Below are 21,711 nucleotides of genomic sequence, written 5' to 3' on the forward strand. Positions count from 1 at the left end.
AAATTAAATTAAATTTTTTAAAAAAAGAGCACCGTAATATACTTTTTGAGGAGCCCACGGTGGCCTTGTCACTGCTTCCGTCTTTCTGCCCAATGGAAAGCGGGTCCGTAGAGCTTCCCTCCAGTTCTGCTCATAACGGGGCCTAAGCTGACCTCGCCTGGTGCCCGACCAGGACCTACACACCCCGGGTCCAAGGAATGAGCCCAGGGGTCAAGGACCTTGTGACCCATTGCTGGTTTTGCCGCCCCAGCTCTCCTGCCCTCACCCGGGAAGTGGGGGCACCCCCTCCTCTGGGCGGGGTGGTCCCGGCCCCCGCAACACGAGCACGGAGCACGGGCATGCACGCGCGGGCGGGAGGGGCCATGCAAGTGCTAAGTGGTGAAGTCATTACCGCCCTCGTCCTCCCGGGTTGTCAGCGCCTGGAGGTGGGGACCCTCCCAGAGCCCCAGGAGAATGGGATCAAAGTGTCCGGCTGGTAGGAGCCGAGTCAGCTGCGGTGGCCGCGCCTGGAACGGGCGGCCCCGGGGAGAGCAGCCGGGAGGAGCTCTCCCGGTGGGTAAGGAATGAGTCCCCGTGGGGAGGAAGCAGGATGCATAAAGCCCAGGAGCCTGATGTGTTTCTGAGATCAAACAGAGCAGCATTGTACCGGGGTGTGGAGCTGATGTCAGCGTCTAGGATGCTGGTCGGAATCGCCCTGGTTACGCAGCTGGACCGGAATAAGGCAAGTCTGTATCTGAACTCATTAATTTTTACAACCAACTGAACTGTTCTGCCTTTTTTGGGGGGAGGGCGTTGCTGGGGGAGGCGGTGCGGGGGGAGAACAAGGGAAGGAAGGGGAGAGGGAGGGGCGCTACGTATGGAACAGGGGGCTTCCCAGCAGCAGACACTGTCCCATTATTCCCAGCAGACCTCCGGCCGCTGGACGCTCAGGCCGGGTGGCCGCGGGAGGGGAGCGCCAGGCCGGGGCCAGGGAACGTAAGGGTAATTAGGGCGGCACAAGCCGCTCCTAGGAGCTCGAGTTATGTCACTGTTTCCATTATACGCCTCACTTTTTGGGGTTTATAACGGAGCTATAAAAACTCACGCCAGCTGAGAATTTGGCAGGCCGGGTCGCGGCAAAGGAGGGACTGTTTTTTAATTCAACTCAGCTGCTCGTAACTCGGGCGGGGAGCACGTTGCGCGTCGTCGGGACGGTCGCCGGGGCTGGAGAGCTCTCGCTGTGCGGTCCCCGCCCCTGGGCCCCCTCGGGTCCCCCTGTGCTGTCACCCAAGAGGCAGCACCGTGGAAACGCATCTCTCCAGCTCCCTGAGTGGGGGGTGTGCAGGCACCCGGCCACGGACGCGCCTGACAACTTGGCGGTGCTCCGTCCGTCCCCCGGGAGGACATGCTCACCCCGTCCCTGCAAAGGTGCAGAGCACTTCACCCGAGCCGTTGATCCCAACAAATCCGGCGCTGGGGGTCACCCATGCCATCAGGACGGGGTTTGACCTGCCTGAGAAGCCCCCCTCCCCGAGGTGGGTTCGTTGGCCCCTCAAGCACAGAGTTAAAAGTTTCCTCCGTATCTTATCCCGCAGCCACTGACTCGGTCCAGCCCAGATCCCCCAGACCTCTAGCGAGCCAGGGTACGGGACATCCCACGCACGGCCTTCTGCGTCCTGTCTCCCCTTTGCTTTCCTATCCGCTCTTTTCCCGTCGCACTTGCTTGCCGTGTTGTATATAGTTCACCTCTCTGTGCACATTTTATTTCCACGTGCTGAACCCCGCTGACAGAGTCCTGTGCTTAATAATCTCTACCTTCTCCGAAGCGCCAAGCCGTGAGTCGGTGCCAACCCGGATGAACTCCGCTCGGTAAGTGTGGGCTGAATGAGTCGGCCGAATAATTCGTGATGACAATCAGAAGCCAGGCGGCCGACAGCAGAGGTCCGGGGAGGGCTCAGGGCACACAGGGGCTTCTCAGTTCCTTCCTCCTTAATAGAAGGGATAACAGAAGAACACGTGTATTAGTCGGAAGATGTAGTCAGGACGGTTGGCGCTATAGGCCTCTGGGAAGCCACCGACGTGTAACCAGGAAGCGTGAGTGGGAATCTAAGCCATCCCGCTAGAGGTGATCTGCATTTTTCTGAGCCTCGGCGTCTTCTCAATCATATGAGGTCGACATCACCTTGACCCCCAATGTCACAGGATGGTAGTAGGTTGTATCAGTTAAGAGTGTGTCTGGCTGCAAGTAACAACAAATCGTTGCGGTGCGTTCAACGAGCAAGAGTGTCTTTCTCCCACAGAAGAATGAGTCCGGTGGGCAGCGCGAGGCATGAACCGCAGTGACGCCTTAGGTCACCCAGGTCCTTTCTGTATTTCTGTCTTGACATCGTTGCCATGCCGGTTCTCTGCCTCACGGGGCTCGTCTTCTCTTGGTCACAAGGTGACTCCTGGAGCTTCCCCACGTGTGCACATTCGGGAAGAACAGGCAACGGGCGGACGCCCTTCTCCTTGTGAGTCTTTCTCGGCCCATTCGTCCTCGCATCTCTGGACGCTGTGGGGCACCGGCCCACCTTCAGGTTAGTCAGTGGCCAAGGGAGCTGGCGTTTCCATGACTGATGGAGCCCTGTCATCCTACATCTCCTGGCACTGAGGTAGAGACACAGCCAAGAGTCTCTTTGTGACAACAGATCAACTCAGCAGGGAGGAAGGGGGCAGGTGGACGAGCACCCAATAGAGTCTGCCTCATGGTAAAGCAGATAAAGCCGAGCTCCTCAAGGTGTAACAGCATCAGCAGCACCTGGAAACTTGGTAGGAATGCACCTGGGTGGCTCAGCTGGTTCAGCATCCAACTCTTGGGTTTGGCTCGGGTGTTGGTATTGAGCCCCGTATTCTGCTCTATGCTCAGTGTAGTCTTCTTGGGGTTCTCTCCCTCTCCCTCTGCCCCTCACTCCCTGCTCATGCACACAAGCACGCGCACCACTCTCTCTCTAAAAAAAAAAAAAGAAAGGAAGGAAGGAAGCAAGGAAAGAAAAGAAAAAGGAAAGAAAAGAAAAAAGAAAAGAAAGAAAAGAAAAAAGAAAGAAAAGAAAAGAAAAAAGAAAGAAAGAAAAAAGAAAAGAAAGAAAAGGAAAGAAAATAAAAAAGAAAAAAAGAAAAGAAAAGAAAGAAAAGAAAAGAAAAGAAAAAAGAAAGAAAAGAAAGAAAAGAAAAGAAAGAAAGAAAGAAAGAAAGAAAAGAAAAAAGAAGAAAGAAAAGAAGAAAAGAAAAGAAAAGAAAAGAAAGAAAAGAAAGGAAAGAAAAGAAAAAAGAAAAGTGTCTGGCTCCACCCTGGACCTGCTCAATCAGAAATTCTGTGGCAGGGCCCAACAACCTGTGTTTTAACAAGTCCTCCAGAGGATGCTGAAGCTCACTCAGGTTTGAGAACCACTGGGATAAAGTTGAGAAAAAAACTTAGCAACCAAGCTGGAGACTCAGTGATGTTAATGAAATGTCTTCTTCATCAAAGCCCTCCTGTGGGAAGAGGAGAGGAGAAGAGGGAGAGGGAGAGGGAGGCAGGGAAGGAGAAGCAGGCAGCCTTTACTGAGGTGGGCAACGTCCCTGCTGCCTGCCCCTGTCTCTTCTCACTTAATCTGAACAAACCCCGTTTTCACAGATGAAAGGTTACGTGACTGATGAAGGACAATAGCTCAGATTCAAATATTGGTCTGATTCCAAGTCAGTGGACTTCCGACTGCCACACCTCAAAGGGAACAGTCCTGGCAAACTGAGAATAACTCCATTTATGAAAATGGGATTTAAGAGTAAAATTCACCGCTCCTCTACTGGGCATTCAGAGCCCTCCAAAATTTTGCTCTGATCTACGTTTCTGCCTCCCCTTCACTCCATCCCCCACCCCCACCCCCACCCCCATACCCTTCCCCCAGCTCAGAGCCACGCCTGACGCCTCCCCGTTCCTTGGGCTTTGCCAAGGCCTCAAGGGCTTCAAGGCCTCAACTCTACTCCTGCCCTCTGTGATGCCCTCCCTTCCCCTTTCTGCCTGTTGAACTTTATTCTTTGTAAATGATTAAACGACTAAAACTGACCCTCTATGTGTTCATGGTACAGTCCATAAAACCAGCTTGGCATTCAATAATTGCGCAATAAACGGATGCAAGGATGCCTGCTTTGAATTCCCCTCCTACCAGGAGGCACCTCCAAGCTTTTCTTTCTAATTCCACAGCATTTTGCTTGCATTTCTGATTTCTCAAATCTGTCCTGTGATAAGATGATATATTTGCCTCTGTCTCCCAACCAGCGTGTGAACCCCCAAAGCCAAGGTGTGGTCTCACTCATGTCTTTATCCTCTCTAGCACCCAGCACAGGGTCGTACACGCAGTGAGCACTCAGAAACCACACGTAGAGGATGGAACTCTCTAACATAAAGTGTCTATCTGTACATTTCAAAGAACTTCAAACAACTGTATTTTTCAACTAGCTGATGAATCCTACCATTTTTAATGCACAAAAGCCTGTTTCATGCGAATGCTGTTGATGGAGAAGCAAACCTTTCCTTTGGATCATTCTAGTAGATTTTACCTTGCCCAGTGCTTAGCTAATCCAATTCTGAGAATACAGCGTCACCGCTGGATGTTGAAACAGAGCCATTTTGGGAAGCTGAGCGGAAAACCTCCCAGTAGGAGTTATTTACGCACCTGCTGGATTGCCTATAATAAATGAGACTAGCCAACTCATGGTACGATCCCCCAGCACACTGTACCCTGGCCATTCCCTCCCTGCCTGCATTTACTGGATGACTTCCAAGAATGTTTGGAAATTAAATATATTTTGCAGCCTCCAGAAAGTATCACGGGACAACGTTAAAAGTGATACTGAGCTGTAGATAATTGCATTTATTTAAAAAAGTCTTTAGAAGAACACCTTTTTACAATACATTTTGAATGTTGGGGGAACAGAGAGTGAAGGTTAGAAGGAGGGACCAGAAAGAAGGTATGAAGGTGGTTGCTAAAATCCAGCACTTTCTAGGCAGAAAACAGGAGAGGCTCAAAGAAAGCGTACATACATAAATATCAAAACAGGCAGAAGACTGTGTTCAATTATTCTCTCACTCTTGTTTGCCTCCTTAGGCCCTTGTCACCATATTCTGGACATTCATTCCAAATAACTGACCAACAAGGACTTACTGAATACCAGCCTATGAGATGCAAAAAGAGAAAGAACACCAGAAGAAAGACTACCATTTCTGACATTTTTTTAGCTTTTAAGAACTTAAAAATGCTTTCAAATACTTGATCTCATTCAACCCAATCTCATTGTACAGATGAGCAAACCGAAGAGGATATGACCAGGACCATATGGCGTATAGGTAACTGAGTCTGGGCCCATGCATACATGTGCTGACTCTAAGTCCTGTGCTCTTCACTCTCTGCCTCTCTGCCACAAAGACAAGGGCTGAGCTTTTTTTTGTTTGTTTGGGATTTTTTTTTTTAAGATTTTATGTATTTATTTGAGAGACAATGAGAGAGAGACAGAGAGAGAGAGAGAGAGCACAAGCAGGGACAGCAGAGGAAGAGAGAGAAGCAGACTCTCTGCTAAGCAGGGAGCCCAACATGGGGCTCGATCCCAAGACCCCAGGATCATGACCTGAACCAAAGGCAGATCCTTAAGCGACTGAGCCACCCAGGCACCCCAAGGGCTGTTTTTAACAAATGTCTAGGCTACAATATACACTCCCACAATATGATAAACTTTAAAAGATATCTTTTACAAATTCCTGGGTGAAGAAGCATTAGAGTTAACTGTTTAACTTCTTCCACTAGGTCCTCACTGAAACAACCCAGAGAGGAATATAGAAGAAAAAACTTTAGGGAAAGGGAGTATAAGTACAGGACAATATGCCTTCCATGTGGTGAAAAGTGTGGTGCCGTCCTGTCCAACATGGTCCAGGTGGGTCCAGGTGAAGGGGCATCTCACAATCTCACCTCCTGAGAAACAGCAGTGCTTATAAGAAGTAAATGGCAAGGACACTATGAGATCCCCACCCTGCATGGTGCATGACTGGTCCCCTTGCAATTGTGAATTTTTAAGGGTCAGAGGCACTAATGACAAAGGTGCTGGCCCAGAGGAGGCAAAATTTACAACAGCATAAAAGACACTTAAAAAAAACCATAGCTAATTAAAATTTTCATTAAAAGCAATAAAGAAGAGGCACTTGGGTGGTTCTGTCCGTTAAACATCTGCCTTCAGCTCAGGTCATGATCCCAGGGTCCTGGGATGGAGACTGGGGTCAGCCTCCCTACTCAGCGGGGAGCCTGCTTCTCCCTCTCCTTCCTGCTCATGCTCTCTGTCACTATCTGTTGTTTGCTCTCTCTCTCTCTCTCTCTCTCTCTCAAATAAATAAATAAAATCTTTAAAAAATAATAAGATCTAAACATTTTTATTTATTTAAGAGAGAGAGAAAGCAAGAGAGTACAAGCAGGAGGGCAAGCAGCAGGAGAAGGAGAAGTAGACTCCCCACTGAGCAGGGAGCCTGGCACGGGGCTAGATCCCAGGACCCTGGGCTCATGACCTGGGCAGAAAGAAGATGTTTAACTGACTGAGTCATTCAGGCACCACTCAAAAACTCTTTTTAAAGCATTAAAGAAGAGAATGGGCACGGCAAGAAGTCAAAGTCAGTGGTAAAGAAATTTGAAGAACTGCCATGGAATGAGGAAGAAAAAGACAGGAGGATTGAAATAATGAGAGAAAAATTGTCATACCTAAAGAACATCTAATACAGAAAGCACAGATCAGAGATGTTCCTGGGGAAAGAAAGAGACACAGAACAGAATCAGAATAAATAAAACAAACAAAATAACCAAAAATATAAAAGAAGAAAACTTTCCTGAGCTCATCTATCCATAAGGATCCATCAGCCTCCTGTGACAGAAATGCAACACCAAAATTAAAAGAGTCTGGGAAATATAGTTTTTATTCCAAGCAGCCATGTGTCCATATGAAAATCAAGAATTATATACATAAGGAGATTATGGATTGGGGGAACCACAACCAACCTCTACCATAACTGAGTAAAACATGCATATTTGCAGATAAAAAGACCTCACTGAGTACCCACAAAATTACCTCAAAGACTTCAACTATGAGATATATTCAAGTCCAGGAACAACAGAAGAATTTCACAATTATCCAGGCAAGAAAAAAAATAAAAAGCAGGAGCTAGCCTGCTTAGTCCTATAACTAACATGGGATGACAATAGTGACATACATATAGTTTTGAGTATAAAAGTTAGCAGTCAAGAATTCTGAACTCATCCAAGTTGTCATTCATGTTTACAGGAAATGTAGGAGGGCCCCTGGGTGGCTCAGTGGTTGAGCGCTGCCTTCGGCTCAGGGTGTGAACCCGGGGTCCTGGGATCGAGTCCCGCGTCGGGCTCTCTGCATGGAGCCTGCTTCTCCCTCTGCCTGTGTCTCTGCCTCTCTCTCTCTGTGGCTTTCATGAATAAATACATTAAAAAAAATCAACAAATACACACTTAAGTTTTGTGCCTTTTATTATTCATAAATTTCACCTCAAAGGGGGAAAAACTGCAAGCAATTAAACTCTGCTTAATGATATTTGCACTGAAGATTTAGGGGGATGTACAGTGACATCTTCAACTTACTTCCAAATGCATTTTTTTTAAAAAAGATGGGCTGAATGGATAGATACACGATAAAGCAAGCAAAGTAGAACAGCAATAGTGGAAATGAGATGCTGTATATGAGTGTTCACTAGAATTCTTCCAACTTTTCTGTAGTTTGAAAATTTTTATAAAACAATATGCTAAGAAAAAAAAAAGCAATACCTAGATCCAGAATCCCAGATTAAATAAATAAAATAAGAAACTGAGTGAAATAGGGTAGAAGAGGAAAGTAACAGTGTGTTTGTTTCTTAACCTGACGTAGGAGACCGTTGATAGGTAGCATTTTTTAAAAAAAAAATCAGTAATTAGAAAAGTATAGTTTCCCTCAGATATGTTTTAAATTATCAAAGCAATTCAAATAGAATTTTAAAATAGGACCCATACAGTCTCTATTACAGAAAAAAGGAAAAACAAACATAGCAAAAAAAAAAAAAATTTAAGAAAAGAGCACAAAGTAGTTTAAAAAAACGAAATCATAAGCAACCTGACTAAAGTAAAAACTCACATAGTAACCATGACAATAAATATAAATGGCTTAAACTCCTATATTTGAAAAACTAAACCTACCAATATGCTATTCACCTAGAGCAAACAAAGGAAAGTATCAGACGAAGGAAGGATAAGCTGGCAAACACATCATTCATATAAACACACCATCAAAAAGAAATCAGGATCACAATTTTTCCATCCAAGTAGAACAGTGAAATTTAGATAAATACTGACAAAGTGAGCAACTCAGAAAGAAAACGTAATTGTCACGAACCTTCTTATGCCACGTTATACAAAACAAAAATAAATAAGAATTCCTAGAGATCCAGAGGAAAATTGATAAAAATGCAATAGTAACAGGAAACTCGAAGATCATGCCTTTGCTCAGAAAGGAAATATGCGTCAATAATAATACGACCCTGACTTAGGAAGCACCTGAGGTGTGTTGCACTCAGCGTAGAGTTGATCAGGACTTCAGGACTAGAACTTTGCTCATTCTAGAAGCTGTATTTCCTTAATGAAAGCAGGCCACGCGCAAGCTTCTTTGGCATCACGCACGCACATTTACACTTGGCCTACGTTGTCTATAAACCCCACCTGCCTATGTGCTGCAGATGCAGAGACATATGAGAGAGAGAGGTCACTCTCTACGTGGGAGATTTAGCAAAACTCCAGAGCCATAAGGTCTAGAGAAGTTTCCATTGCTGGTTTAGAGGAAGAAGAAATGATGTGGGCTATGAGACCTGGAAAAGAGGGATCCCTGGGTGGCGCAGTGGTTTGGCGTCTGCCTTTGGCCCAGGGCGCGATCCTGGAGACCCTGGGATCAAATCCCACATCGGGCTCCCGGTGCATGGAGCCTGCTTCTCTCTCTGCCTGTGTCTCTGCCTCTCTCTCTCTCTCTGTGACTATCATAAATAAAAAAAATAAAAAAGACCTGGAAAAGATTTCTCGTAACTGTTAAAACTCTGAGATGCTTCAAAAAGCAACGAGTCCTCGTAAAAGATCAGATGATAGAACAAGGAGTTTTGGTTCCTAGGGCTGGATCCTGCTTCCACAAACAGAAACGAGGGAGATCGGAGAGGAGCAAGGTTAAGGGAAAGTTGAACAGGTGGACACGAGCACATTTCGAATGTGCTATAACCATAAGATAGGCCGTTGGAGGTGCTTCGGAGGCTGTGGGAAACGTAGAACAGGATCTGGCTGGAAATGTGGATTGGAGAGGGACTCTCACCAAAGTCAATTAAAACCATGATTTGGGTTACTGGTGGGGAAGATGCAGGATTAGCAAAGCCCACAGAAGCCGGATGATGGAGACCTGGGAAACCCGGCAGAGAATTCTGTGCATGACGTCATAGCAACGTAAGGCCCACGAAGGTTTTGGATCAGGGAAGTGGTTCCAGTTATCAGGAAATCTCCATTTTGAAGCCAAATTTTGCCTCCCTACACATCTATCGGCAGCTGTGCTTCCTCCGCCCTGTGGGGTAACCCAGATTGCATCTGCTCCCCGCTCCATGTCGATCGACGACGGAAAAGCAGCAACAGCCTTTCACCTTCGTGCAGTTAATAGGACTAGAAGGGGAAGACATAACGCACTCCGAGAAAACCACATTAATCATCAACCCAGGAAACTGGAACTCTCTACAAAACCATTGCTATAAATTCAATATTTACATAAAAATCTGGACGTTCAAGTTCTTGTTACCACAGGGAAGGAAAACATGTAAAGCTACTAGAAAGAGCAGCCCGCTTGCTACTCAGACTCACCAAATCCTTGAGTGCAACATCCCCCCTTTTCAGAGAGGACAACTCAGCTGCCAAAAGACCGTCGGCGTCTTGATCAATAACGTGTCCACGCGATTTACGATTCCCACTTGGCCATTCCCGTTTTTGAGTTGAAGAAACCGTGGCCCCGAGGGCACAGTGACCTGCCCGATGTCGCACAGCAAGCAAGCATCCAGACTAATAGTCGCGCCCAGTTTGCCCTGCGCCACGACCACCCCGGCCAACCGAGGGATGCCGGACAGGCGGGGAGGGAGCGGGAGAAATGGCTGTGTTCCTGGTCTTACGTGTCCTTTGGAAGGATGAAAGCCCCAGAGGATGCGGAAACTGCGTACACCCACCTGGGTTTTGGGTGAAGTCGCTGGGACCCGCTCTACAATTTCTACAAAAGAGATAGCATCTGCCAGCTTCCCGCCCAGGGACCTTATTACAAGTGGGGTTTGGCTCCTGGGTCAGGATCTCAGGGTGGGGCCCTAGAACCCAAGTTCCTCCAAAGCAGGGGGGCCACTGAGGTTTACATTCATGAGCAGTGAACACGTGATGAGTGAATCCAGATCTTGTCCTCCGGCCTGGGGTCAAACTGGGCAGGGGTCATCCTCCAGCCTTGGGTCCCCAGGCCCTTGTGTGCCCTTCCGGGCCCCGCTCATTGCTCAGCTCAGCCCAGAACGGGTCCTCCTGAAGGACATCCCTTGGCTGGTTTAATTTCTAAAACCTGTCATAAAAGCAGCTCTTCTCTCCTAATGAGGTAATTGGTGCCATAATGCCATTAGGAAGGTGCCCCTGGCGTGCGGCTCAATTAAGAAAGGTGCATTAAATGATTTACATTTCTTTATTTAGCTGAAACTCTTGCTCTAGACTTGCTAAGGAATATGATGCAATGAGCCAGAGGATGGGGCTCCTTAAATCCTATATGCAGCTTTCTAATGGATGCATTGTTCTTCCTCACCCCACTGTCCAATTTTTCTTCTCCTAATGCTGGAAACAGAAAGGGGGGGGGGGAAAACCTACTCAAGTGTCAAGAGGCAAAAGGAAAAACCTGCATGAGACTGATTCTCAGCCAGCAGGCACACTGACCTTCCCGAGGGACAGGGCTCTCCACGTCAGCTGTTGCCCTTGGGGTTTATTCTGGGCTTCGGCTGGACCTGGAGCCCCGCAGAGCCCCCTAAGGAGGGCCTGGCTGCGGTAGCCCCTGGCCTGTGCCACCCGGGGTTTTTTGCAGGAGCCCAGGGAGGGCCTGGAGGATGGGCCACGGGCCAGCAGTCGCGGCAGCAGCTCCCGAGAGCTCGCTGGAAATGCAGAAACCCAGGCCCTGCCCCACCGGATGAAATCAGACCTGGATTTAACAAGCCCCTCAAGGGATCCTGAGGCTCTTTGAAATTTGAGAAGCGCCGGTCTGGATCCTTCCAGAATAAATCAGAACTTCCCAGGTTGCCTCAGAGAGCTTTACCCGCCGGGAGCCAGCCCATGCCTACCCCTGGTGGCCGCGGTTTTCTTAAGGGTGACGCCATTCTCATAGGAGAAAACCTCTCTTTCTCTCTCTCTCTCTCTCGCTTTATTTTTTTTTTTTAAAGAAAAAAAAAATCCCCAAGTAACAGAAAAGACCAAGAGAGAGTTTCTGGATTTAAGAAGTTCAAAGCCCATATTCCATTGACTTGCATAACCAGCAGCCTCCCCTGCATCACACCCGGGGCCGCCGCTCGGTCCGTGCCAAGCCACAACTGCATGAAAAGCCAGAAGAAAAACAGTGTTTGTGACACAGGGAGGCAGGAGGCCAACTTCCAAGCCCGGGGAGCCACTGCGGGGAAGGGGCAGGGGCAGGGGCAGGGGCAGGGGAAGGGGCAGGGGCAGGGGCAGGGGCAGGGGAAGGGCCGCGGAGGTGGCTTCCCACCCGACGCCCCCGGAGGCCGGGCCCAGGGTCAGAGGCACCCGCAGGGGGCACCACGAGGAGGCCCGGGGAGCCGGTGCGGGACCCCTCGAGGCCCCCCACGCGGCCCCGCCGTCCCCGCTGTCCCCGAGCCCCCAGCCCCGGACGAGCCAGCGCTTTCTGTTCACATCTTCCCTCCCTGGGTTTTTCCGCTCGTCCCCCCCCGCAGCCAGGAATCTGCTCTTGGTCGCTGGGAGTTTGAGGCCTGAAGGTTCCAGAGATGAGTGAGATCACGCGGCATTATGTGACCCTGCCTGGCTTGTCCCACTTGGCCCGTCCCATGGAGGCTGCTCCGCTGGCCTTGCCCCCGTGACAAGCCTGCGGCCACCAGCTCCCAGCGGCGGCCACCAGCTCCCCGCGCGGCCAGCGCTCACCATCTTCCCCTTCAGGTACACACAACCCGACTCGGGAGTGAAAATAGTGTCCCTTAAACCCAAGGTCTCCCTCGACACCCCGAGAATCTCGGGTCCCCAACGAGCTCACCTGCGGTGGGGGAGCTGGCTTGTGAGACAACAGTCGGCCCCCCAGCCCCTTCCCCTGCTGCCTGTAGACGGACCCTCCCAGGGCCAGTGCAGCGCCCCGAGGTGACTCCCAGGTGACCGTCGCGTCCCCTCAGGCCTAGGCCCCCTGCTCATTGGGCCCAGGAGGGTGAGCTTTGCACCCGGGCTCCTGGATCGGCCCCTCCGCCCCCTCCCTCCCCCGCTGTCTTCCCTTAGGTCCCAGGCACCCTGTCATCTTCCTGGCGAGGGAGCCGAGGGGAGAGGGCTGGCCCCCCCTCCCCAGGCGGGGCGAGTGACTGCGACGTTTCCATGGCACTGCGCTCCGGGACCGCGGGCTCCCCTCGTGCGGGAGCGTCCCGGAATGTCTCTTTATTAGGTGTCTGCAGAGGCAGAGCTGTCCTGATGCCAGCGCCCCCACACTGAGGACTTTATTAGATTTTTAATTTTCTGTCTGGGTGCCCCCGCGGCATCACACTTTCCACGGCTGCCAGGGGCCCTAAGCAGCTTCCTCGGCCCCCCCATAACGGGAGAGGTTTTGGGGCCTCTAAGATAAAGACGCTTTGTGTCTGGGCGAGGCGCTGAGGGGAGAGGGAGAGGGAGCCCCTGTCCCGTCCACGCGGGGGCCCGGGGACTCCGCTGGGGCCTCAGGCCCGACGCCTGGCCTGCCCCCCCCCACCCCGGGGACATCCTGGTACCTGTGGTGGCGACCCATGCACCAGGACTGGCCTGCGTTCCCGGGGGCTCTGCCCACAGGCTGCCCCGGGCAGGTCCCCTGCGGCCCAGGCCCACCCTGGGCGGCAGCTCCTGCCCAGGCACACTCGGGTTGACCAGGCGACACCCCCCCCAGCCCCGGGCACCGAGGGTCTAGGCAACGACCACTGGCTGGCAGAGGAGGACCCACAGGCCCGGCGAGCCCCGAGCTCAGCCTGCCCGGCGATTTGCTCCCGGCACGGCCTCTAAGCCTCCCTTTGAGGAGACCTTATTTGCAGGGTGAATGCGAAAGCCCCAGAGAAGAAAACCCTTTGGTGATGCCCGCCTCGGGAACAATTTTGCCTCTGAGAGCAAGTTGGTATTTGGGGTTAATCCCTCTGTGGAAACACTGGGTTGAAAGCCCAGGGGAGGTCAGGGGTCTGATTACGGCTTCTGTTGACATATAAACTTCCTGGGCCCAGGAGACAATCGCAGGGGTGGGGGCAGGGCCCGCGGAGAAAAGAGAGAAAAGAAGAATTTTTTTTTAATTAAATGGCCTTCTCTCTTAAAATTACAATCAAGGAAACAAGGTGGGGCTTGTGGACTCAAGCTTCGATTTCCTGCGCAGGTGCGAGTATTTCTTTCATTTTTCAGTTAAGATGGACGTGATGGGGTTGAGGTGTCTTCGAAACAGAGTTGGAAATGAAATGTGGACGTATATACACGCACCTATTAGGTGTATATATGATATAAATGTGTGTAGGTATGTTTCAAGAAAATAGGTATATTTAAAGAAAAAAACAAAAAAACAAAAAAACCAGGAGGAAATGCCTTCAGGTATCTCCTGAGAACCACAGGGATGGTTTTGTTGTGTATTTTTGGATTTGCTTTGGTTTGACCAGAGAAAATCATCACAAAGACTCTACAATAGGCAGATAAGCTAGAAACAATGGTGTTTAGGCCAATTAAAAAAACAAAACAAAACAAAACAAAACTGCGGTAAACACATATATTCAACAGAAGCCCAGTGACAGTATTAAAGACAGAATTAACACTTTCAAAAGAATTACAAGAAAAAACATTTCTTGCATATGCTCACAAAAAGGCAAAGCAAGGCTATGCAGCCGGGGGGTGGGGGTGGGGGGATGCCAACGTGGTTATCCAAAAAAAAGCAGTTAATTTTTGAGATCTATAATGGGAATCCTTTTTAAAATTGAATCAGAGCTTGTTTCAATTCAAGTATAATTAACATACAGTGTTATATCAGTTTCTGGTAACTTGAGCGATTTTTAAAAACGTTAAAGACAAAATACTTTTACTTTTTTTTTTTTTTTTTTTGGACAAAAAGACAGGGTGTCAAGAGTCCGTCCCAGACTTCTTTAAGAACATTAAACAAAATATCCATGAAGAAACCGGAAACCCTATTGTTTGGGACATCTGCAACCAGATAAAACTCAGGTATGTAGGATTTAAATCTGAAAACGTCCCATAATCGAGGAGAGGTTCCCCAGGCCTGACGACTCGTTTCCTTTTGTGTCTCTAGCTGGTGAAATTTTTTTGAGGCTTTTGCAAATATTAAAGATGCTTCTTCTCCCCGTTTACTTTGTTAAATAAAAAGGAAACCATTTCTTTTTTTTTTTGTTTTTTTGTTTTTTAGCATTTCTTTTAAGAAGTGGTCGCTTCTCCACTTTGAGTCTCTGGCCGAAGAACCTTGGAAAGCCAAGCATCGGACGTTTCAAAGATGAATCTGTCCACAAAGTAGCCAAGAGAAAGAAAAAAGCGAACAAAAGTTGAAATCAAATCCTATAGGCCATTAATTGCCCCTTCGAAAGACTCAAGAAAATTTCTTATTCTTTCATTTTTCTCCATAAATCCTATAATCTCCCCAATTCATCAGCGACTTGGTTCCCGGCCTTGCCCACTTGGCCTTTTTCCTTTCATGTCTTTCATCCCCTAAATGAGAATGGTTTCTCGATGTTCTCTAACACAAATTCCTTCAGAGCATCCGACGGCGGGCAGGTGGCCGTTTCAGTCGCGGAGGTTCGACCAGCAGCCCGCCCCGCAGACCACGCGAGCCCGCGTCCGGGAGGGGCGCCAGTCCTCGCTCTCAGGGGCGCGGGGATTTGTCACCCCCTCGCAGGCTGAGTCCCGGCCTGGACACAGGGGAGGGGGTTCGGGGCCCCCGGGCAGGTATCAGAGGTTGTCAGAGGGCCGGGGTGGGTCAGGGGACGTGAGACCACGTTGCAGGGGCAGGAGCCTGACTGTGACCCCTCTTGGGCTCCGACATGCCCGGGGGCTGGGCCCTGAGGTCTGCCGTGGGCAACGGTCAGGGTGACTCCACCATGTCGTCCCCACACCAGGACACCTCCGAGGGTAAAAGTGGGGGAGTCTGGGGATCCCTGGGTGGCGCAGCGGTTTGGCGCCTGCCTTTGGCCCAGGGTGTGATCCTGGAGACCCGGGATCGAGTCCCACATCGGGCTCCCGGTGCATGGAGCCTGCTTCTCCCTCTGCCTGTGTCTCTGCCTCTCTCTCTCTCTCTGTGACTATCATAAAAAATAAATAAATAAATATTAAAAAAAAAAAGTGGGGGAGTCTGTTAGGATCAGGGCGGGACAAGCCTACATCCGAGCCGGGGCCTCTCCGGGCAAACTGGGGTGAGGCTGACCTGAACTACGGGGCCCCCAAAGTCTAGGGGACACAGCTCGGCGGCGTCAGAATGGACTCGGGCGGATTGGTCCCTTGGCCCGGGGCAGGGAGCAGCCGGGGGTGGCCGTGGGCCTTCCTGCCCCTGCCCTCGCTGAGCACTAGCAGAGGCAGGGTCTCAGAGGGCCGTAGGGCTTATGCTCCTTGGCCCCATTCCTTCTGCCTCCTCCCACGGCTGTGACCACCAGGAGGTCTTGGGTCTGTAGAACCACCTAGAACAGTCAGACGAACACGGCTCTAAGCCTTGAGGCCCAACGTGGAGGGAAGGCTGGACCACAGGCCACTCTGCCCTGGGAGATGGAAGCCAGGGGGTCCGTAGGAGCTTCCTGTGCCCCTGAGGATGACACGGGTTGCACAAGGACCTGCCCACGGAAGCTGGCAGGCGGCAGGAGCACGGCAGCGGCCCACGGGTGGCACCCAGGGCCACGTTTGGTGGTGAGGGGACGGTGAGCCCCCCCACCCCTCCTGCCCTGCGTGCGGCACGCGTGTCCTGCGGGGATGCCCCAGAGAGCGTGGGTTCTGCTGGGGCAGGTGGGGGGTGACCGCAGAGTCCAGTCAGCTGTGGCCTGGACGCCAGCTGGGCACCTGTCACGTGGGCGGGGGGCGGGCTGCAGCGCCAACCTGCATCCTGCTGGTGTCACAGACACTCAAGCCGCTCCCATCCACATCATCGTGAAATCCCCCACCGGCATCTTTTGCGGCCCGTCCCTCGCTTGTCCTGTTGGGCCTTCATTTTGGGGCCAGAAACGTAGAGACTCACACAGACCTTTCAGAGCATCTCACAGGGAGTCGGTGGGCGGGGCCCCTATAGAAGGACGGGGGGACGAGGTCAGACTGTCATCACCCCCAACCTGCACGTGGTGCCTGGTGAGAAGCCCCGAGAGGAAAGGAGCCGACCTCCCGTCTGCCCGTCACTGCCGGCCCCTGGCCCTCCACCTCCACCCAGCTGCTCCCGGGCCCACACCTAGCACTCCTCTCACGGCCCCCTGCAGCGCCTCTTGCTGTTCCTGTCTTCCTAGACGAGGATGACCCTTGTACTTCCCCACGCCCTGAGACCCCACTTCTCAGCCCCACGGCCATCCCCGCTGGCCCCCCCGGTGTCCCCACAGCCCCCCCCATTCAGTTCCTACCACCCCAGCGGCGGTCTCCATGCCTGGCCCTGGGCGCCTGGAGGCAGGAAGCCGTCACCCCAGTTCTCCTGTCCTCGGTGCCTCTCCCGACACTGGCTGGGTTACCGTGGGGTCAGAGCACCACAAACACAATTCCCCAGAATCATGTTTGAGATTCAAACCATTTACCTCGGGCTTTAGCATTTTAAGTCTCATAATGAAACGCACCGGAAACACGTCTTTGCTTTGGAGCCTGAAAGGAATGATCAGAGTGATTAAAATGTGGAAACAGACCCAGACTCTACGAGCACGGCTGAGCAGAAGGGTGCTCCCCGGGGGTCACCACATCGGGGGCTCATCTCTCAAGAGGAACAGCAGCCCGAACGGCTGACACCGTCGCAGAATGAACGAAGCCCACACCCCAACCCCACCCAGTATCCGTGACCTCCAGGCGTCCTTACAGGAAGCATGTGTGAACTCCGTGATGAGCAGGTAACTTCAGCTGCAGGAGCGAGGATTTCTGATGGAAGGAATATGGGGTGTGGGGGCGAGGCAAGGACTGAAGCGATGGGGGTCAAGGAGAATGACAAGATCTAGGAGGTGAGAAGAGGGCCTGAGACTGGGCAAGAAGAGCACGGAGCTGCAGGGAACCCCAGCATCCCATCAGGGAAGAAGGATCGGATCCAAGGAGCGCCCCTGGCCCAGAGACGGGAACACGGGAGTAGGAGGCGCGAAGGACTCATCCTCAGGCCCTGAAGCCTAAGGAAGCGGGCCTGTATTTTTTTGCAGTTCTCTGGTTAATTTCCAGCCATAAAAAACATGGCCCAAGACTTCATAAAAATATCCCTAAAACATTCCACATGCTTCTCAAGGCAGAGGGTGACTGCTATGAACACATCCACACAAATTCTTGTGCCAAGAGCAACAAACTGAGAATAAAGAAGGAATAAGGATCATGAAAAAAAAGGGGGCTAGTCAGAAACCAGGATGACAGACGTGGGCCATCTTGCCCTCCCAGCAAAACCAGAGGGAAGTGGAACTTTACAGCCTCAAAGGCTTATTGCTGTTGAGAAAGATCCAGCACAACAGCCCTAAAGGGTATTTTCACGACAGAGGAGCTCCGGGCGTGCTGCGGAGCGGGCGTCAGCTAGCTCGGGGTCGTGACTCTGCGCAGCCCGTCCTTGGGCTCCGTCAGGGCCTCCGGGACCTGGGCGGAGAGCATTCAAGGCAACCCCCGTCTGCGTCTGCGTCCCCGCCACGGGCTCCTTCCTGCGACTGGCCAGTGTCTGCTTCTTGGCCACGTCCAGGTGTCTCGACTTACACAAAGTTCTTTCCTATACTGAGCCGAAGCCTTCCCCTGGAGAGTAGGGGAAGGGAGGGAAAGCTGGGGACGTTCCGGACTTGGCTCCCTTCCCCTACGTCAGGTCCTCAAGACCAGCCTCATGCTCCAGAGACACATCCCTTTACGTTCACTCTCCCCGCCAATGTCCTGGGGCCCTGCCCTGCTTGGACCTGAGTGCGGAGCTCCTGGGCACCGGGCCTCGCGGCTGTCTTCCCTTGTGTAGCCATCCGGAGCCTGAGCTGGTGCAACAGCGGCTACACGCCAATGCACAAGGAACGGGAATGCAGGCCACCCCCGTAAATCGGCCGTAAGTTTGCATTGTTCCTGCCAAAAATCCTTGGGAAGGAGACTGGGTCCAGCACAGGCACCATTGGGCCGGTGTCATCCCCTCTCCTTCTCCCTCCGCGCCGTACTGTGGTCCTCACCGTCGGGGGCTTTGACCTCCCGGGCCCTCCGGCTCCTCTTCTGGTCCCATAGGTGCAACTCTTCACCGTCCCAAGGGCCCTGCACCGGGCGGCGCCCCTCACGAACGGGAGCCCCCAGCGAGGAAGAGCTCGCTAACTGCACCATGGAAGACTGGGAGGCCCTGGGTAGGGAAGCCCTCACCCCCCTCCCCGCCCCCGATGAAATGAGAGCCTAGTCCACCAAGGGTGGACATGGGGGGAGGCCCCAGACGGGGCAGGGGTGGCGGGATGCCGCGGCCCACAGCGCGGGCTCCCCGGGGCGTGCCTCCCGTTTGTCGGAGATCAGAAATCCAGCCATTTCTCTCAGTAAAATCGCACCCGCCCCCGAGGCTGGGCTGGTCAGACACCCCCGAGCAGGAGAACAACCAGGAGGAGCCGGGCTGCTAAGGCCCAGCTGCAGGCCAACCGGCTCCCTGCCGTTTAGTGCCGTGTCACGTGGGTCTCAGCACAGCCCGGTGGTACAGGTAGGGCAGCAGTGATTTTGATTTTCCAGATCAAGTGACCGTCCCAATCTATGCAGCAAATCGGAGTGGATTCTGGAACCGGCGTCTCCGGCCTCTGTCCGATGGTCACGTGTAGATTGACTAACGGTCTGGAACGTCCGTACCCGAAACGCTTTATACCAACAGCCGCAGCCCAACGGAAAGTCCTAAAAGTTGACACTTTGCAGGGACCTAATGTGGCTCAGAACAAGCCGCCTCCAGCCTGCGGTTCCAGCCCTCAGCCCCTGATGGCGCAGGGGCGTCCTCCGTGATCAAAGGCGCCTGTGAGGGGCCCCCCAGGAGACCCGGGCCGTGCCCCGGGGCCATGCAGGCCCCGCTGACTCAGGAGGCGCATTCCCACGGGTGACCAGTCTGCTCCAGCCTGTTGCCCCGGAGACGAGAGAGTCAGCAAGCAAAGAGCCGCCCGCCCTGCCCAGCCTCTCGGGGGCAAGGGCTTCGCCCTGAAGCTGGCAAGCGCCCACTGCCTGGGTGTGACTCGGCCGGGCGCCCAGCCCTGCAAGCCCATCCAGGTCTCGGTTCCTGGTAACACCCTCGTGCTTCGCCCTCTTGCATCTGGGGGAAGAGTCATCGGGCTGGCAGCCGCCCAACCCCGCAGCTGATGGGAACAGGGAGCAGCGGAAATCGGCTCCAGATCAGCCCTTCTTCCGAGAGGTTATTCAAACGTGGGTGTTAAAGCTTGTGTCCCTAAAGAATGGCACGTCAGGCCCAGATGGTAGGTCTGCCCTGCAAACAAGGGCGTCTCCTCCGCCCCAATAGGACCGTCTTCGGTGCCCTCCAGCCAGCCGCCCTGGGAGACCTTCATGTGGCGTCACTCGGCGAGAGTCCACCCGGGTGTCAGCACACGGCGGCCGTCGAGACGCTGCGGGAAGGGCGGTGCACCGATGCCCGAGAGCCCTGGGCTTCCTCGCTCCAAATCCCCACTCACTCGTCTAACCGTTGTGGCCTTGGCCAAGCTATTCCACTTCTCCGGGCCTGGATCCTCATCTGCAAAATGGGGACGGGGCCCGGTGCACAAATGCGGGCTCCAAGTGGGACGTCGGACGGGACGCACCTGACACGCCTGTGAATGCCACCCCCTGGCCCACGTCAGCCCTTCTTACAGGGGCAGGTTCGCGGGATCCTCCGACTCCCCAGGAAGACCGGAACCATTAGGTTCCCATTAGGACCATTAGGAAGACGGGAACAGGCGAGCAATCGAGGCTGGAGGCTCCTCCAGCAAGTTCTCTGAGCTCAGGGGCTGACCAGGCTTGTCTGCCTCCGGGCTGGCTCCCGTGCGCTCATGCGCTCAATGCACAGACTGCCCGAGAGCTTCTTGTCCATCAGGACGCGACGGAATTAGTATTTGTTTTAGGCCGATGAAGTGCGAGACACTTGCTGGGGCTTTGCATCATTAGCATAAGTAAACAAATAACCGTGCAAATCCAAACGTGGCCACGGCCTCATAAATGCCCCCGAAAGTCCCAAGAAGAGGGCGAGTGTCACACTGCCGGTCCCTCCGCCCGTCCGCTCGGCGTGCCCTTCCTGGGCCCCGACTCCTCGACCTCCAACAGGTTGGGGTTACCCGTGCCCCGGTTCCATCCTCAATAAGCAGAACGGACTTAAAATTTTTTTTTCTTACCCATCTCAGGGAGGCAACTCGATGGAACAAAATAAATTCGACTCTAGGCACTTCACATAAATCCTATTACTAAGGGCACCAAGTTATTCAGGAGAGGAAGGGAAAGAGGTCTTCGCTAAAAATCTAAAATGTGTATTTGAACAGCCTTATTTAATGCAAAGACCGGAAAAATCCTTTCTTTATGAAAAATTCTTTATAAAAATCGGGGAAACATTAAAACGTAAAGGAATTTAACATGTTTTTTTTTTTTTTTTTTTTTTGCATAACGTAAACCCGCACGTTCAGTCTTATTCAGTTCTGTTTCACACATAGGCACATAGGTGCACACGTACAAAAAGCCTCAAATGCACCGAAATATTAATGGTGGTTACCTCTGGAGCATGAGTTAATGGAAACCTTATTTCCTTCTTTACATATTCCTGTATTTTATAAGTAGTATATAGTGAGCCCATGTTATTTTTATAATCTACAAAGACACAAGATCTGTTTCGGTTTCAAATTAGGGCAAGGAGAAACAGATTCGTCCGCGTCGGCAACCCGTGTTTCAAACTTACGAAAACGTCTAAGAATTCAACAATGCTAGGAAAAGAACTAATTAAGAGAAATCGAGGGGGAGTGTCAAACGGGGGGGGACAAGGTGAAGGATTTAAGAGGCACACACTTCCAGTTACAAAATAAATAAGTCACAGGGACGAAAGCACAGCACAGGGAACGTAGCGCACAATTCTGCGATGACGCCGCACGGCGACGGGGTGACCACACGGCCCTGGCGAGCTGCGCATAACGTGCGTGTCGCGGAGTCACTATGTGTGCACCCGAAGCTGGTACCACCTCGCGTGCAAACTGGACTTTAGTAAAGCAAAGACAGCTCAAGAAATGAGGTGAAGGATAGAAAGGGATCATCATATAGAATTCATGTTTATGATTCAACT

At 52.1% G+C, this 21,711-nt stretch overlaps 2 long non-coding RNA genes across 2 annotated transcripts; one reads left to right on the forward strand and one right to left on the reverse strand.

Annotated features, from left to right (window-relative positions):
• Window positions 1-1,433: 1,433 nt before the first annotated feature.
• On the forward strand, window positions 1,434-15,543 carry LOC119877446. Its single transcript, XR_005377288.1, has 3 exons — window positions 1,434-1,848; window positions 14,389-14,498; window positions 14,698-15,543. It is a non-coding gene; the product is annotated as an uncharacterized LOC119877446 (long non-coding RNA).
• Window positions 14,036-19,535, reverse strand: LOC119877445. Its single transcript, XR_005377287.1, has 2 exons — window positions 15,706-19,535; window positions 14,036-14,787 (listed from the first exon to the last, which is right to left on the reverse strand). It is a non-coding gene; the product is annotated as an uncharacterized LOC119877445 (long non-coding RNA).
• Window positions 19,536-21,711: the final 2,176 nt, after the last annotated feature.

This window comes from Canis lupus, chromosome 23, assembly GCF_011100685.1.
Source record: "Canis lupus familiaris isolate Mischka breed German Shepherd chromosome 23, alternate assembly UU_Cfam_GSD_1.0, whole genome shotgun sequence".
Taxonomy (NCBI): Eukaryota; Metazoa; Chordata; class Mammalia; order Carnivora; family Canidae; genus Canis; species Canis lupus.